Source organism: Macaca thibetana, chromosome 10 (assembly GCF_024542745.1).
Source record: "Macaca thibetana thibetana isolate TM-01 chromosome 10, ASM2454274v1, whole genome shotgun sequence".
Classification (NCBI taxonomy): Eukaryota; Metazoa; Chordata; class Mammalia; order Primates; family Cercopithecidae; genus Macaca; species Macaca thibetana.
This window is the reverse complement of record NC_065587.1, coordinates 70,248,985-70,266,199: the sequence shown is the minus strand read 5'-3', so window position 1 is coordinate 70,266,199 and position 17,215 is coordinate 70,248,985. Positions and strand designations below refer to the sequence as shown.

The 17,215-nt window shown below is 48.9% G+C and overlaps 2 protein-coding genes and 1 pseudogene across 3 annotated transcripts in view; all 3 read left to right on the top strand.

The window, feature by feature from the left end:
* The window catches only part of NSFL1C (NSFL1 cofactor), a 401,445-nt gene that overhangs the window by 184,567 nt on the left and 199,663 nt on the right, over positions 1–17,215 (top strand). The gene's annotated exons all lie outside the window — the stretch shown is intronic.
* The window catches only part of LOC126929099 (signal-regulatory protein gamma), a 133,406-nt gene that overhangs the window by 87,295 nt on the left and 28,896 nt on the right, over positions 1–17,215 (top strand). The gene's annotated exons all lie outside the window — the stretch shown is intronic.
* LOC126929101 (signal-regulatory protein beta-1-like) overlaps positions 1–17,215 on the top strand; it is an 81,408-nt pseudogene that overhangs the window by 53,298 nt on the left and 10,895 nt on the right.

Below are 17,215 nucleotides of genomic sequence, written 5' to 3'. Positions count from 1 at the left end.
CGGATGGAACCGGATCCAACCGGATCAGACCAGCTCAAACCGGTTCAAACCGGTTCAAACCGGATCCAACCGGATGAGACCTGCTCAAACCGGTCCAAACCGGTTCAAGCCGGATCAAACCGGATCAGACCGGCTCAAACCGGTTCAGACCGGATCAGACCGGCTCAAACCGGTTCAGACCGGATAGAACCGGATCAAACCGGCTCAAACCGGTTCAGACCGGATAGAACCGGATCAAACCGGTTCCAACCGGTTCAAACCAGATCAAACCGTCTCAAACCGGTTCAGACCGGATAGAACCGGATCAAACCGGTTCAAACCGGATCAAAGCCGATGGAACCGGATCAGACCGGATCAAACCGGATGAGACCGGATAAAACCGGATAAGACGGGATCAAACCGGAGGAGACCGGATCACACCAGTTCAGACCGGATCAGACCAGATGGAAACGGAGCAGACCGGCTCAAACGGGTTCAAACCGGTTCAAACCGGATCAAACCGGATCAGACGGATCAAACCGGCGGAAACCGGATCAGGCCAGCTCAAACCGGATGGAACCGGATCAAACCGGATCAGACCGGTTCAAACCGGTTCAAACCGGTTCAAACCGGATCAAACCGGATGAGACCGTATCAAACCGGCTGAAACCGGATCAGACCAGCTCAATCCGGATGTAACCGGATCAAACCGGATCAGACCTGCTCAAACCGGTTCAGAGAGGATGGTACCGGATCAAACCGGTTCAAACCGGATCAAACCGGATGAAACCGGATCCAACCGGATCAGACCGGCTCAAACCGGTTCAGACCAGATCAAACCGGATCAGAACGGCTCAAACCGGATGAGACTGGATCACACCACTTCATACCGGATCAGACCAGATCAGACCAGATGGAACCAGAGCAGACCGGTTCAAACCGGATCAAACCGGCTCAAACCGGTTCAGACCGGATAGAACCGGATCAAACCAGTTCAAACCGGATCAAAGCGGATGGAAACTGATCACACCGGATCAAACCGGATGAGACCGGATCACACCAGTTCAGACTGGATCAGATCAGATGGAAACGGAGCAGACCGGCTCAAACTGGTTCAAACCGGTTCAAACCGGATCAAACAGGATCAGACCGGATCAAACCGGCTGAAACCGGATCAGACCAGCTCAAACCGGATGGAACCGGATCAAACCGGATCAGACCGGCTCAAAGCAGCTCAAACCGGATCAGACAAGGTCAAACCGGATGGAACCGGATCCAACCGGATCAGACCAGCTCAAACCGGTTCAAACCGGTTCAAACCGGATCCAACCGGATGAGACCGGCTCGCACCCGTTCAGACCGGATGGAACCAGATCAAACCGGTTCCAACCGGTTCAAACGGGATCAAACCGGATGGAAACGGTTCAAACTGGACCAGACCAGCTCAAACCGGTTCAAACCGGATGGAACCGGATCAAACCGGATGAGACCGGCTCACACCGATTCAGACCGGATGGAACCGGATCAGACCGGATCAGACCTGATCAAACCGGTTCAAACCGGATCAAACTGGATCAAACCGGCTCAATCCGGTTGGAACCGGATCAGACCGGATGGAACAGGATCAGAGTGGCTCAAACCGGATGGAACTGGATCAAACCGGATCAGACCGGCTCAAACCGGTTCACACGGGAACAAACCGGATCAGACAGGATCAAAGGGGCTCAAACCGGTTCGAACCGGATCAGACCGGATGGAACCGGATCAGACCAGATCAAACCGGCTGAAATCGGATCGAACCGGATGGAACCGGATCAGACTGGCTCAAAACGGTTCAAACCTGTCGAACTGGTTCAAACCGGATCATACCGGAACAGATCGGATGGAACAGGATCAGAGCGGCTCAAACCGGATGGAACCGGATCAAACCGGATCAGAACGGCTCAAACCGGTTCACACGGGAACGAACCGGATCAGACCGGATCAACGCGGCTCAAACCGGTTCGAACCGGATCAGACAGGATGGAACCGGATCAGACCAGATCAAACCGGCTGAAACCGGATCGAACCGGATGGAACCGGATCAGACTGGCTCAAAACGGTTCAAACCGGATCGAACTGGTTCAAACCGGATCATACCGGTTCAGACCAGATGGAACCTGATCAACCCGGCTCAAACCGGATCAGACCGGATAGAACCGGATCAAACCGGATCAGACCAGATGGAACCGGATCAAACCGGATCAGACCGGCTCAAACCGGTTCAGACCGGATGGAACCGGATCAAACCGGATAAGACCGGCTCAAATCGGTTCAGACCGCATCAAACCGGATTGGACCGGCTCAAACCGGCTCAAACCGGATCAGACCAGCTGAAACCAGATGTAACCGGATCAAACCGGATCAGACCTGCTCAAAACGGTCCAGACCAGATGGAACCTGATCAGACCGGCTCAAACCGGATCGGACCGGCTCAAACCGGCTCAAACCGGATGAGACCGGATAGAACCGGATCAAACCGGATCAGACCAGATGGAACCGGATCAAACCGGATGAGACCGGCTCACACCGATTCAGACCGGATGGAACCGGATCAGACCGGCTCACACCGGATCAGACCGGATCAAACCGGTTCAAACCGGATCAAACTGGATCAAACCGGCTCAAACCGGTTCGAACCGGATAAGACCGGATGGAACCGGATCAGAGCGGCTCAAACCGGATGGAACCGGTTCAAACCGGATCAGACCGGCTCAAACCGGTTCAAACCGGATCAGACCGCATCAAACCGGATGGAAGTGGATCAAACCGGATCAGACCTGCTCAAACCGGCTCAAACTGGATCAGACCAGCTCAAACCGGATGGAACCGGATCAAATCGGATCAGACCTGCTCAAACCGGTTCCAACCGGTTGAAACCGTATCAAACCGGATGAGAACGGCTCACACCGGATCAAACCGGATGGGACCGGATCAAAACGGATGAGACCGGATCAAACCGGATGAGACCGGATCACACCAGTTCATACCGGATCAGACCGGATCAGACCAGATGGAACCAGAGCAGACCGGGTCAAACCGGTTCAAACCGGATCAAACCGGATCAGACGGATCAAACCGGCTGATACCGGATCAGACCAGCTCAAACCAGATGAAACCAGATCAAACCGATCAGATCGGCTCAAACCGGCTCAAACCGGATCAGACCAGCTCAAACCGGATGGAACCGGATCAAATCGGATCAGACCTGCTCAAACCGCTTCAAACCGGTTGAAACCGTATCAAACCGGATGAGAACGGCTCACACTGGTTCAGACCGGATGGAACCGGATGAGAGCGGCTCAAACCGGACGGAACCGGATCAAACCAGATCAGACCGGCTCAAACCGGTTCAAACCGGAACAATCCGGATGAGACCGGATCAAACAGGCTGAAACCGGTTCGAACCGGATCAGACCGGATGGAACCGGATCAAACCGGATCAGTACAGCTCAAACCGGTGCAAACCGGTTCAAACCACATCAAACCGGATGGGACCGGATCAAACCGGATGAGACCGGATCACACCGGTTCAGACTGGATCAGACCGGATCAGACCAGATGGAAGCGGAGCAGGCCGGATCAAACCGGTTCAAAGCGGTTCAAACCGGATCAGACCGGATCAAACCGGCTGAAACCGGATCAGACCAGCTCCAACTGGATGGAACCGGATCAAACCGGATCAGACCTGCTCAAACCGGATCAAACCGGATGGAACCGGATCAAACCGGCCAGACCGGTTCAGACCGGTTGGAACCGGATCCAACCGGTTCAAACCGGATCAAAGCGGATGAAACCGGATCAAGCCGGATCAGACCGGCGCAAACCGGTTCAGACCGCATTAAATCGGTCGGACCGGCTCAAACCGGGTCAAACCAGATCAGACCTGCTCAAACCGGATGGAACCGGCTCAAACCGGGCCAGACCGGCTCAAACCGGTTCAAACCGGATCAGACCTGATGGAACCGGATCAGACGGGATCAAACCGGCTCAAACCGGATCGAACCGGATGGAAGCGGATCAGACTGGCTCAAAACGGTTCAAACCGGATCGAACTGGTTCGAACCGGATCATACCGGTTCAGACCAGATGGAACCTGATCAGACCGGCTCAAACCGGATCGGACCGGCTCAAACCGGCTCAAACCGGATCAGACCGGATAGAACTGGATCAAACCGGATCAGACCAGATGGAACCGGATCAAACCGGATGAGACCGGCTCACACCGATTCAGACCGGATGGAACCGGATCAGACCGGCTCAAACCGGATCAGACCGAATCAAACCGGTTCAAACTGGATCAAACCGGATCAAACCGGTTCAGACCGAATAGAACCGGATCAAACCGGTTCAGACCAGATCAAACCGGTGCAAACCGGTTCAGACCGCATCAAACCGGATGGGACCGGATCAAACCGGATGAGACCGGATCACACCGGTTCAGACCGGATCAGACCGGATCAAACCGAACCGGTTCAGACCGGAAGCGGAGCAGGCCGGATCAAACCGGTTCAAACCGGTTCAAACCGGATCAGAAACCGGATCAAACAGACAGCTGAAACCGGGATCAGCAGGGATCAAACCGGATGGAACCGGATCAAACCGGATCGAGACCTGCTCAAACCGGATCAAACCGGATGGAACCGGATCAAACCGGCCAGACCGGTTCAAACCGGATCAAACCGGACTCAAACCGGTTCAGACCGGATAGAACCAAACCGGATCAAACCGGATCAAACCGGATGAGACGGATAGAACCGGATCAAACCGGCTCAAACCGGTTCAGACCGGATCAAACCGGTTCAGAACCGGATCAAACCAGTTCAAACCGGATCAAAGCGACTCAAACCGGAGAACCGGATGAAACCGGATCAAACCGGTTCAAAACGGCCGGATCAAACCGGTTCGAAAACCGGATCAAACCGGATCAGACCGCATGATCAAAGACCGGATCAAAAAACCGGATAAAACCGGATAAGACGGGATCAAACCGGAGGAGACCGGATCACACGAGTTCATACCGGATCAGACCAGATGGAAACGGAGCTGACCGGAGCCGACCGGTTCAAACCGGTTCAAACTGGAACAAACCGGATCAGACGGATCAAACCGGCGGAAACCGGATCAAACTGGATCAAACCGGCTCAAACCGGTTCGAACCGGATCAGACCAGTTGGAACCGGATCAGAGCGACTCAAACCGGATAGAACCGGATGAAACCGGAACAGACTGGCTCAAACCGGTTCGAACCGGAACAAACCGGATCACACCGGATCAAACAGGCTCAAACCGGTTCGAACCGGATAAGACCGGATGGAACCGGATCGGACCGGATCAGAGCAGCTCAAACCGGTTTAAACCGTTTTAAACCGGTTCAAACCGGATCGAACCGGATCAAACCGGATCAGACCGGCTCAAGCAGGTTCGAACCGGATCAAACCGGTTCGAACCGGATGGAAAAGAATCAGACCGGATCAAACCGGATGGGAACGGATCAAACTGGATGAGATCGGCTCACACCGATTCAGACCGGATGGAACCGGATCAGACCGGCTCACACCGGATCAAACCGGATGGGACCGGATCAAACCGGATGAGACCGGATCACACCAGTTCATACCAGATCAGACCAGATCAGACCAGATGGAACCAGAGCAGACCGGTTCAAACCGGTTCAAACCGGATCAAACCGGATCAGACGGATCGAACCGGCTGAAACCGGATCAGACCAGCTCAAACCGGATGGAACCGGATCAAACCGGATCAGACATGCTCAAACCGGTCCAAACCGGTTCAAGCCGGATCAAACCAGGATCAGACCGTCTCAAACCGGTTCAGACCGATGAACCGGATCAACGACCGGATCCGGATCAAACCGGCTCAAACCGGTTCAGACCGGATAGAACCGGATCAAACCGGTTCAGACCGGATCAAACCGGATCAAACCGGCTCAAACCGGTTCAGACCGGATAGAACCGGATCAAACCGGATCAGACCGGTTCAAACCGGATTCAGACCAGATGGAAACGGATCAGACCGGCTCAAACCGGTTCAGATCAGATCACCGGTCAGAACAAACCGGATCAAACCGGATCAACCGGCTCAAACCGGTTCAATCCGGACCGGATAGAACCGGATCAAACCGGTCAAACCGGTTCAAACCGGATCAAAGCGGATGGAACAAACCGGATCAAAGCGGATGGAACCGGATCAAACCGGATGAACCGATGAGACCGGATAAAACCGGATAAGACGGGATCAAACCAGAGGAGACCGGATCACACCAGTTCAGACCGGATCAGACCAGATGGAAACGGAGCAGACCGGCTCAAACCGGTTCAAACCGGTTCAAACCGGATCAAACCGGATCAGACGGATCAAACCGGCTGAAACCGGATCAGACCAGCTCAAACCGGATGGAACCGGATCAAACCGGATCAGACCGGCTCACACCGATTCAGACCGGATGTAACCGGATCAGACCGGATCAGACCTGATCAAACCGGTTCAAACCGGATCAAACTGGATCAAACCGGCTCAATCCGGTTCGAGCCGGATCAGACCGGATGGAACAGGATCAGAATGGCTCAAACCGGATGGAACCGGATAAAACCGGATCAGACCGGCTCAAACCGGTTCACACGGGAACGAACCGGATCAGACCGGATCAAAGCGGCTCAAACCGGTTCGAACCGGATGAGACCGGATGGAAACGGAGCAGACCGGCTCAAACCGGTTCAAACCGGATGAAACCGGATCAAACCGGATCAGACCGGCTCAAACCGGTCCAAACCGGTTCAAGCCGGATCAAACCGGATCAGACCGGCTCAAACCGGTTCAGACCGGATCAGACCGGCTCAAACCCGTTCAGATCGGATAGAACCGGATCAAACCGGCTCAAACCGGATCAAACTGGATCAAACCGGCTCAAACCGGTTCGAACCGGATCAGACCAGATGGAACCGGAACAGAGCGGCTCAAACCAGATAGAACCGGATGAAACCGGATCAGACCTGCTCAAACCGGATCAAACCGGATGGAACCGGATCAAACCGGATCAGACCGGCTCAAACCGGTTCATACTGGATGGAACCGGATTAGAGTGGCTCAAACCGGACGGAACCGGATCAAACCGGATGAGACCGGCTCAAACCGGCTCAAACCAGATCAGGCCAGCTAAAACCGGATGGAACCGGCTCAAACCGGGCCAGAGCGGCTCAAACCGGTTCAAACCGGATCACACCGGATCAAACCGGATGAGACCGGCTCCCACCGATTCAGACCGGATGGAACCGGATCAGACCGGATCAGACCGGCTCAATCCGGTTCGAACCATATCAGACCGGATGGAACCGGATCAGAGCGGCTCAAACCGGATGGAACCGGATCAAACCGAATCAGACCGGCTCAAACCGGTTCACACGGGAACAAACCGGATCAGACCGGATCAAAGCGGCTCAAACCGGTTCGAACCGGATCAGACCTGATGGAACCGGATCAGACGGGATCAAACCAGCTCAAACCGGATCGAACCGGATGGAAGCGGATCAGACTGGCTCAAAACGGTTCAAACCGGATCGAACTGGTTCGAACCGGATCATACCGGTTCAGACCAGATGGAACCTGATCAGAACGGCTCAAACCGGATCGGACCGGCTCAAACCGGCTCAAACCGGATCAGACCGGATAGAACCGGATCAAACCGGATCAGACCAGATGGAACCGGATCAAACCGGATGAGACCGGCTCACACCGGAAGGAAGCCGATCAAACCGGATCAGACTGGCTCAAACCGGCTCAAACCGTATCAGACCAGCTCAAACCGGATGGAACCGGATCAAACCAGATCAGACCTGCTCAAACCGGTTCAAACCGGTTCAAACCGGATCAAACCGGATGAGACTGGCAAACACCGGTTCAAACCGGATCAGACCGGCTCAAACCGGTTCAGACCGGATAGAACCGGATCAAACCGGTTCCAACCGGTTCAAACCAGATCAAACCGTCTCAAACCGGTTCAGACCGGATAGAACCGGATCAATCCGGTTCAAACCGGTTCAAATCGGATCAAACCGGATCAAACCAGATCAGACCGGCTCAAACAGGTTCAAACCGGATCAAACCGGATGAGACCGTATCAAACCGGATGAGACCGGATCACACCGGTTCAGACCGGATCAGACCGGATCAGACCAGATGGAACCGGAGCAGGCCGGATCAAACCGGTTCAAAGCGGTTCAAACCGGATCAGACCGGATCATACCGGCTGAAATCGGATCAGACCAGCTCCAACCGGATGGAACCCGATCAAACCGGATCAGACCGGCTCAAACCGGCTCAAACCGGATCAGACCAGCTCAAACCGGATGGAATCGAATCAAACCGGGTCAGACCTGCTCAAACCGCTTCAAACCGGATGGAACCGGATCAAACCGGATGAGACCGGATCAAACTGGATGAGACCGGATCACACCAGTTCAGACGGGATCAGACCGGATCAGACCATATGGAACCGGAGCAGACCGGTTCAAACCGGCTCAAACCGGTTCAAACCGGATCAAACCGGATCAGACCGGCTCAAACCGGCTCAAACCGGATCAGACCAGCTCAACCCGGATGGAAGCGGATCAAACCGGATCAGACCTGCTCAAACCGGTTCAAACCGGATCAAACCGGATGAGACCGGATCAAACCGGCTGAAACCGGATCAGACCAGCTCAAACCGGATGGAACCGGATCAAACCGGATCAGACCTGCTGAAACCGGTTCAAACCAGTTGAAACCGGATCAAACCGGATGAGACCGGCTCACAGCGGTTCAGACCGGATGGAACCCGATCAAACCGGTTCAAACCGGATCAAACCGGATGGAACCGGATCAGACCAGCTCAAACCGGTTCAGACCGGATAGAACCGGATCAAACCGGATGGAACCGGATCAAACCGGATGAGACCGGCTCACACCGATTCAGACCGGATGGAACTGGATCAGACCGGCTCACACCAGATCAGACCAGATCAAACCGGTTCAAACCGGATCAAACTGGATCCAACCGGCTCAAACCGGTTCGAACCGGATCAGACCGGATGGAACCGGATCAGAGCGGCTCAAACCGGATGGAACCGGATCAAACCGGATCAGACCGGCTCAAACCAGTCAAACCGCCACCCCCGGCCCGCCCCCCTGGCGTCTGGGAGCCCCATGGCCGGGGGGTCGAGGCACCCCCTGCGATCGGGCCCCCAGCCGCCACCCCCGGCCCGCCCCCCTGGCGTCTGGGAGCCCCATGGCCGGGGGGGCGGGGCCCCCCCCGCGATCGGGCCCCCAGCCGCCACCCCCGGCCCGCCCCCCTGGCGTCTGGGAGCCATGTGAACTCACAGCCTTTTCTTGTATTGTGAGTAATACCATCTCCCCATCTGAAAATTATCAACTCCTTCTCAGACGAATGTATACCCCCAGTGTGCACACCCTCAGAGGGTGTAACCCTTCTGTATTAGGAGTCAAATCAGCCTCTTCCTCCCTCAATATTAAGAACAGTGTCCCAGGGTTGTTTCTACTCCCAGTGATATTGATTGTCATATCCTCCTCTCCAAGCAGAAATTCGAAACACTATCACGGGGAGTGTACACCCTTTGTGATATATAAATTAACATCATCCTCTCCCTGGTGGATATCAGGAACACGTCTATTGATTATTAATATTAATAATTATATTAATATTAATAATTATTATTATATTAATGATCACAATAAAGAGAGTAAAAATTAATACTGGTTTAAAATGTTATCGATTTGTAATAATAATTATTAGTAATATCACTATTAATAATTAAATTATGATATTAGCAATTAATGTGACTTAAATCACTACCAAGTGATGCTGGTAATCAAATAATAATTAGTATTAGGAACTAATAATATTATTTGATGACATTAATATTAATAATTAATTGAAAGCATGCATAATCTTGTTTATAAAATCATTATCCGTACTTAATGATGGTATCCTGTGAATTATTAGTATCACTGATAACTATTAAAATCTATCATTGATGTTTAATAATCATATTATTATTCCTAATTCCACAGGGAGTGTAAACCTACCTGTGATGCTGTTCCTAATATCCAGGGACGGAAAGCATGATTTTACTTTTAATATCGCAGTAGGTGTACACTCACCACGTGACACTGATCCTAATATAAATGGGGGTAGACTATGACATGACTCCAAACATAGCAATGAATGGACAGCTACCCGGGAATATTGCTCCTAATATTCCCGGAAGAAGCCTATGCTATTACTCCCAATATGGCAGAGAGGGTACAGCTCTTCTGAGATATTGTTCCTAGTATACAGAGGGGGAGAGGATGATAATAAATCGCAGGCTGTGTGATCCCGCCCAGTGATATTGTAATTACTATTCTGGGAGGGAGAGGATGATATTACACTCTGTACAGCAGGAGACGTCCACCCAGTCTGGGATATTGTTCCTAATATCCATGGAGGGGACAGGCTGATATTACTCGAAAAGTGGCACAGGGTGTACATCCACCCTGATTCATCCTTCGCAATAATCCAAGGCAGAGAGATTGATATTATCCTCAGTATCACAGACACTGTACCACCCCTTGTGATACTCTTCCAGATATCCAGATCCGGTTCCCAGCAGCGGGTGAGGCACCCCCCCGCGATCGGGCTCCCAGCCGCCATCCCAGCCGGCCCCTGTGGCTTCTGGGAGAGCCTTGGGTCAGAGAACCAGCATTCCTTTTTTCATTAATTTCACAAAGGTTCAGAATGCACCTCACATTTAGGTGGTTTTCTTCTCCTTGACTCTTCTGATTTCTGCATGTACACAAGTTGATTTTTGTTTTCACCAATTCACCCACATGGGGAACACATTTTCTGGCAAATTTCATGAAAGCAATTCACTTAAAGTACAATATTTAGTCTCCTCGGAAAGTGTTCCACTGAGCAATCCACACATTACACACATATTTAATGAATACCTACTATGTGCTAGGACTTAACAAAGAACATTGTTGAATAAAAGAGAAAAAGTACGTGCCCTTTTTTTGCTTGTCTCCACCAGGGAGAATGATAGTAACCGATACACATGATAAATAGGCAAATAAAATAGTATATTAGACAGTGATAAGTGAAAATAAAGTATGTGTATATGGCTTTTATTATTTTATAGAAGTTTCATATGTTCCTTTCATTGATGGTTTTTGTCATAAAAAGATCTCCAAATTTGTCAAATGGTCTTCTGTATCAAATGAGTTAATCATGTGTTTCTTCTCTTTCTTCTATAAATATTATATATTACATTGTTTGTCATTTGTGCATGGAAACATTCTTGTATTCCAGAAATAAATATCGCTTGCTCATGCTATATAATTCTTCTAATATGATGCTCAATTCAGTTTGCTAGTATTTGGTTGAGGATTGTTGCATCAATAAACCAAGTAGTAATAATGCCAACTGTCAACAGAAAGGTGTGCAACTGTACCTGGCAGCGATTTTAATTTTGTGTTGTAGTGGAAGTTTAAATTCCAATGGGTGTCATTTCAGATGAGCAGAGCCTGGCCTGTGGGGCAATTTATGATTAGTGATTGCAACAGGAGAGTATTATCCTTGAATCTGGTCTAGAGACTCCGAGAGGCATGAAAGACATCGCCAAAATCTCTACAGAGAAGAGATATCTTTGTTTGTTAATTCATTTAAAGACACTAACAGGAGTGCCTGTTGATTTTAATTTGTAAGTAAAATTTGTAAATTAAGAATATGTTGCCACAGGCATCCCAAAAAAAATTACAGATGCTGGATTATGTGACATTAATATGCATATCACATGAATTTTCTTTGAAGAGGTATTACCAATGTTATATCTACTTGTGCTCCTGAAGAAAGGTGGATGTCATTATTGATATTGGAACAGGATCCTCGCTTCAGGATGGAGAGCCATGGCAGCACTCCAAAGACAACACAAAGCTGTACATAGCATAGTACAAGAAAGTCATCAGGGTAAAAAGCCTTCTCAAATTGTGGAGCCAGTCAGAGTAGCAAATCAGTAAGTCATGATGAGTCAAAGGCATTCCCTAGGAACTTTCCACCTGAGTTTAGAATGATCCCATCCTCATTGCCATTGCTATTGAAAATGTTAGAGTGATTCCTGCTGGTTGAATCTTAGAGGATGACTCTAACATGGCCATGAAAAGTTCATATGAAGAGGCATACTCACAGTTCCTAGAGACGGAAGTAGGGCAGGCCATGCAAGAAGCCATGTGGGAGGAGCTCCCAAGGAGCAGGCTCAATCAAGCAGCTGAGTAGGCAAGAGAGATGGGATTCCTGGGCAAGTGCCTTTCCTGGCAGTCAAGGCTGAGGACACACATAAAAACTATGATGGGTTTTACTAAAGTGTTTTAATGTCACTAGGTCACAGTAGGGGATGACAAAAAGAGGAATTGTGACAGGAACCAGCTTTAAAATACTGGTTACCTGGTCACCTGGGCAGGGTGCTCACAGCTTGTTTGTGGGATATCGATACATGATTTTTTAAAAATGTACACATAACTGGACATCTTTATTTCTTCATACAACTTTGAGTTGCCATGTAGCATCCTTTCATTTCCACCTGAAGCACTCCCTTTAGCATTTCTTGTAGGCAAGGTTTAGTGGTCATGAACTCTGTTAGCTTTTGTTTATATGAGAATACCTTAATTTCTCCCTTGTATTTGAAGGACACTTTGCCAGGTAAACAATTCATGATTGGCATGTTTTTCCTCTTTTAACATTTTGAACTTACAATTGCTCTATCTTCTGGCTTTCAGTGCTTTGTATAAGAGCTCAGCTGAAAATCTTATTGAGGGTCTCTTGTTTGTAAGGAATCGCTTCTGTCTTGCTGCCTTAAGGATTCTCTCTTTGACTTTAGTTTTCAACAGGTGGATTATAATGTGTCTTAGTGTGGGTCTCTGAGTTTATTTTTTAGTTCAACTTGCATTTCTTCTGTGCCTTAAATTTGTAGATTCCTGTATTTTATCAAGTTGGTGAAGATTTTTGTCCACTGTGTCTTCAAATAATCTTCTATTCCTTTCTCTCTTTCTCTTTTTTCTCCCTGGAACTCTAGTAAGGTGTATGTTGATACATTTGATAATGTCTCACAGATCCCTTAGATTCTGTGCTCTAGACTTTATTCTGTTTTCCACCCGTACCTCAGTCTCAATAATTCCAATTATTCCATCTTCCAGTTTTCTGATTATTCTTCCACCTGCTTATACCCATTGGGGGACCCCTCTAGTGAACTTTTAGTTGTTGTACTTTCAATTCCTAAGTTTCTGTTTGATTTCTTCCTATAATTTCTCTTTCTTTATGTTCTTATTTTGTTAAGACATTTACATTCCCTTAACTCTTGGTCCGTTGTTTCCTTTACCTCAGCATTTTTAAGACAGTGATTTTAACATCTGGGTCTAGTATTAGGGTGGAGCTAATACATCACAAGGGTGCTTACAAGAAGGAGGAAGGAAAGTAATTCTTAGATAAGGACATTGAAACATCCTTATATTCCAGGATGTTTGCATGTGAAGATGCAAGCAAGAGGTTAGAGTGGTGTGAAGATGTAACTGTGAGAAAGGAATGTGAGAAAACTCTAGAATTTGGAAAGGCAAAAAACAGAGCCTCCAGAAGACACATAGCTCTGCTGAAAGTGATTTAAAAATTGTCAAAATGTGAGGTGTAAAACATGATGTTTTCATATACATATACATACACATACACATACACATACACATACACATATACGTATACATATACGTAGTTAAATGATTATTAAAGTTAAGCAAATGGACACATCCATCATCTCCCATAGTTATGCTGCATGTGTTTTATGTCAACAGCACCTGAAATGTGCTCTTTAAGCAAAAATATTGAATTCAATACAATATTATTGACTAGAGTCCTCAGATTGCACATTCATTCTCTGGACTTCTTCGTCAGACTTAGCGCAATTTTGTATCTTTTGATCTCCCCATCACCTCCCACATGTTCACCCCTAGTCACCACTGTTTTATTCTCTATCTTTGTGTGTTTGACTTTCATCATTTCTTCTTGATTGTACCCCAGCAACACTATTTTGGACTTCTAACCTCCAGAACTATAAAATGTTACATTTCTTTTAAGACACTAAGTTTTGGTAATTTGTCACATCAGCATTAGGAAACTTACCTAACGTGATTGTGCTATGGGTGAAAAATTACCAGGGGCTTAAAACAATGTTGTATTTCCACTGGAAGCTACATATTCAGTGTGTATTGGCAGTTCTGCATGCAACGGTCATTCACACATCCAGGCAATGGAGCAGGCCCCATCAGAGCCTTGTGGGTCTCTGGAAGGGAGAAATTGATCCATAGAGGCTCTTGCAGTTAAACACACAGCCCACAAATTATACCCAACATTTCCGCTCAAAACTCAGTGGTCTAAAGAAGTCACAGGGCCCCACCCAATCCAGCGATACAAAAAGTGCCACACTCCATGTAGCCACACAGTGGAGGCCATATTTGGCAAAACATGGCACTTCCAAGGAGGGCTCAATAGTTCTACTCAGGTCCTCAACCCAAAGCTCTACATTAAAATTGAACCTCTTGGCCAGGCGTGGTGGCTCACATCTGTAATCCCAGCAGTTTGGAAGGCCAAGACAGATGTATTGCTTGAGCCCAAGAGTTAGAGACCAGTCTGGGCAAAGAGTAAAACTGTGTCACTACGAAAAATATAAAAATTGACCAGGTATGGTGGAATGCACCTGTGGACCCAGTTACTTGGGAGGCCAGGGTAAAAGGATCACTTGAGCCTGGGTGGTTGAAGCTATAGTGAGCTGTGATTGCATAACTGCACTCCAGCCTGGGCAGCAGACAGAGCAAGACCCTGTCTCCAAAAAAAAAAGAAAAGAAAAAAAAAGAAAAGAAAAGAAATAAGAAAAAAGAAAAGAAAGCAAACATAAAGAACAAAAGACAGTAAGGAAAAGGAAAGTGAACCTCTCTGTGCCTCAGTGTCCTCGCTTATATTACAGTCTTATGTTACAGGCCAGTTGTGAGGGTTAAATGAGAAAATACATGTAGTGGGCTGAGCTCAAGGCCTGCTCCAAGTGTGCATCCAGTCAATGAAAGTCATTAATAAACACTTGAGGAAACACACAGGATCATGTAAGGATGAAAAAATGACTGCTTTGTGCTCCTTTCCAGGAAGTTGGGTGAGGAGGAGCTGCAGGTGATTCAGCTGAGAAGTCCGTATCAGTTGCAGCTGGAGAGTCGGCCACTCTGAACTGCACTGTGACCTCCCTGATCCCTGTGGGGCCCATCCGGTGGTTCAGAGGAGCTGGACCAGGCCAGGAATTAATCTACAATTGGAAAGAAGGCCATTTCTCCCGGGTAACACCTGTTTCAGAGTCCACAAAGAGAAACAACAAGGACTTTTCCATTTGCATCAGTAGCATCACCCCAGCAGATGCCGGCACCTACTACTGTGTGAAGTTCCAGAAAGGGAGCCCTGATGTGGAGTTGAAGTCTGGAGCAGGCACTGAGCTGTCTGTGCGTGGTAAGTACAGTGCGGGCCTCCTTCGTCCCCTGGTGTGACATTAAGTCAATAATCACATTATCCATTCTTGGAGCAACAACCAGGTGTGGTGGTTGGTGCTCATTTTCATGATCTGATGTCACCCCTTCTTCAGATCACATGAGTTGAGGCTTGGAGATGTCATGGTAGTCGCTCGAGGGTCCACGGCTTATATTTGATGGAAAAGACAGCATCCTCAGTCTGTGGCTCTACAGCTCTTGAGTTTGCAAAGCTGACCCAGCCCTTTGGTTCCACAGAGGAGGGAACTGACAGATTGAGTGATTTCCCCAGGCACAGGTCTGGACCTTGCCTTCTGCCTCCAGAGAAGGCTTCCCCGCTCAGGGTGACCCAGTCTCTTCTTTATGCAGCAGGCACTCACTGAGACCCCACTGTGCACCAGGCTCTGCCCTGGATGCTGTGCAAAGAGCAGTGAATGAAACAGCCTAAAGCTCTTCCCCACCAAGCTTACATTCTCTTCCCTTCTAACGAGGAGAAATCCATCCAGGGCATGGAGAGTGTAAATCGTGTTTTTCTTTATTTAATCTTCAGAAACACCCCACGGGGAAGATTCCTGGGAGGCACATTCACTGCTGAATCTGATGGCCTGGTGGGAGGAGATGCCAATAAGTTTGGCATTTGCTGTGGGTCCATTTGGGAAACCCTTGTGGGATTCGGGGACTGAGTCACACAGTCACCATGGGCTCTGAGCAGAGCTGCTTCATCTCAGAATGTCCCTCACCTCAGGAAAGAGTTCCCACACGTGGGTGACTTAGGGGTTCCCCATATAAGGCAGCAACAATGCTTATTTGGGGTTTCCTGCCAGAGGCTCAAGAGCCTCGTCCTAACTCCTGAATTCTGGAATGTCAGCACAGGAGGGATCTTTAGACCATCCAGCCCAACCCCCTTTACAGATGGGAGACTGAAGCCAAGACATGACAGGGGTCTTGTCCATGGTCACAGGGCCAGTTAGTGACAGAATTGGAGCCAGAGTCCATGTGTGAATCGAGGTAGTCTCCTTCCTTCCCCAGTGTTAGACGCTGTCTCCATGAAGAACCTGGTGCATCATAGGTGCTAAATAAAAGCTTCTCAAACAGAACCACAGGTCAGAGAACCAGCATTTCTCTTTTCACTCGTTTCCCAAAGGTTTACAATGCACCTCACATTCAGACACTAAAGCTCGTTGGTGATTGGAAAACTTCTCCCAAATTTAAGCCCTGTCACTCCATATCGAGATTCCACATCAGAACATAGAGAGCTGCTCCAGTTTTTTACAGCTGAAAAATACTCTAATGTATGGAAATATCAAAATTTATTTTACAGTCTTCTGTTGATGGATATGTAAGTTATTCCCAACCTTAGCTACTAAAACAATCATGCAGTGGATGACCTTGTACATGTGTTACGCTGCTCAGGCAGGAGACACCCACTGGAAGTGACTTTCCTAGGTCAGAGGATAGTGTGCTTTCATATTTGAGAATATTGCCCAATTTCCCTCCTAGATGATGTAGCAATCAGAGATTACAGGCATAGGCCACCATGCCTGGCTAATTATGTATTTTGTAGAGACAGGGTTTCTCCATGTTTTTCAGGCTGGTC